The following is a 1,998-nucleotide window of genomic DNA, read 5'->3' on the forward strand; positions in this document are numbered from 1 at the left end:
CCCCCCCCCCCCCCCACCCCAGGTCAGCAGGGACAGTGGCAGTGGCAGTGGCAGTGGCAGTGGCAGGCAGAAGAGAGGGGAATGGGAGGAGACTTGACATGCCATGGAGGGAAAAGGGGAAGGGATTCTTACTTCCTTCAGGAACTTAAAAAAAGTCTTCAGCTACTGCTTCCATGGCTTTGACTGAAAACATGTGCATCTGTGCCATTGCACCCACTCTGTATCTGCTGTGTAGCTAGCTTGTGTAGTGGTAGGGGCAGGCTAGAGTGCTGTCACTCAGCAGGTAGGAGTCTCTGAAGTGGCAACAGCAGGATGAAGTGGGGAATTTATGAGGATTCAAGCCTCTCCTGCCAGGAAGCAGAGCAGCACTAGCACCCCAAGAAGGAAGAAGGACCTAAAAGGAGAGTCCAATATCTACATCTGGCTCCTGAAAAAGTCTTCTTTCATAGTTCCTCTCCCTTTTAGGTGGGGAGTTCCAAGGGTAAAAAGCATAATGAAAGTCACCTCCATTCCTTTTATCCCTCTTGGGATAAAAAGGAAAACCTACTATAGACTTTGCCTTTTTTATTCAGTATTGAGGGGAAACAGAACAGCCCTGTCTGTCCTGACAACTGAGCCTTGATAGGAAAAACAAGAGAAGGGTGAGTGAATATACCCTCTCTTCTCTATGGGGGCATGCACACTTTGTCTCACTGAGAATCTGCCTGGAGATCAGCACTCCTTTTACATAAGTTCATTCTCTTGTGCCCTTTCCCACCATGACCTGTCATGACACAAAAGATGATGTGATATCACTGCCTATGAGGACATAGTGCCTGCCACCAGGATTAGTGAACTCTGCCTTTCTCCTTTTAACCAGTGATCTTGAGCCAATATCATCACCAGGGTTGAGGGCTGTCCCTAGCGGGGAGCAAGTCGAGGCAACTGCCCTGGGCCCCGCGCTTTGGAGGGTGCTGTGGAGCTGGGCAGAGCGGTGTGGTGACTCCGCGCTGCCTCCGGCTTCATGTCCAGCTGCTCACCACCCGCACCCCACCAAATCTGTCGCCTCCACCCTTTATCCCTCCGCCAAATCCGCCGCTGGTTTTCTTGCATCCGGGGGCAGGGCCCCGCACCCTACTCAAGTCATCTCTGCCAGGGATCCTGATTTTCTCTGATAAAAAATAAAATCCCCAATTTTCAGATTTAAAAAAGATTTTGGATTACTTTTTTTAAATCTGAAAATTGGGGATTTTTTTTAATCTGAGAAAACCAGGATTCCCAATCATCACAGAGAGATTCACTTTTATATCAGTGCAACAAAGAAGAGCTGCTGAGTTTATAGCAACCAGACTTTCAAACAGAAGAACTACAACAATCACAGAGCAATGTGGAGGAAGAAAGGTTCTCCCAGGTAATGGATGAAAAAAAATTAACTCTCTAATGCAGCAGTGCCTCAGCCCTTCTTACACCTGTTGCTCTGTCCCCCCCAGTCCAGTACTAATTCCTGCTTTCCCCACTGCTTTTGCAACTGCTGCTCCAGTTTCTCCACTATTCTGTTCCATGCAGGTTCTTATACTGCCCTCATTGCTACTGTTATAGAGCCTTCAGTAGCTCAGTTAGTGAGGTGATTCACATCTGTTACCTGGAGTTCATCTGTGAGAATGTGTACACAAGGTAGTGTTCTGTTTTGTTTAGTAGGTAAAAATATGTGCGCTACTGTGCTTATATTTGAGGAGGCAAGGCTGAACTTGGTGCTATCATATGGATGACATGGGAGGGAGAAGAAATGGGAGGGAGAAGGCAAAGGAGGGAGTTCTGTTGTCCAGTTTGTCCAGCCTATGCTGGAGGATGGGGGTGGGAGCAGGTGAATTGGAGCTCCCACAAAGTGGGGGACTCCAATCCCCCCCCCCCCCCATTCCCCCAGTGCAGGCTGAGCTCCCAGAATGGAGCTCCATCCCCTGCTTTCTCCCCCTTCCATCCTGAAGACAGTATTGGAGCTGGGGGGGGGGGGGGGGGGGG

This window comes from Alligator sinensis, unplaced genomic scaffold (assembly GCF_000455745.1).
Source record: "Alligator sinensis unplaced genomic scaffold, ASM45574v1 scaffold74_2, whole genome shotgun sequence".
NCBI classification, from domain to species: Eukaryota; Metazoa; Chordata; order Crocodylia; family Alligatoridae; genus Alligator; species Alligator sinensis.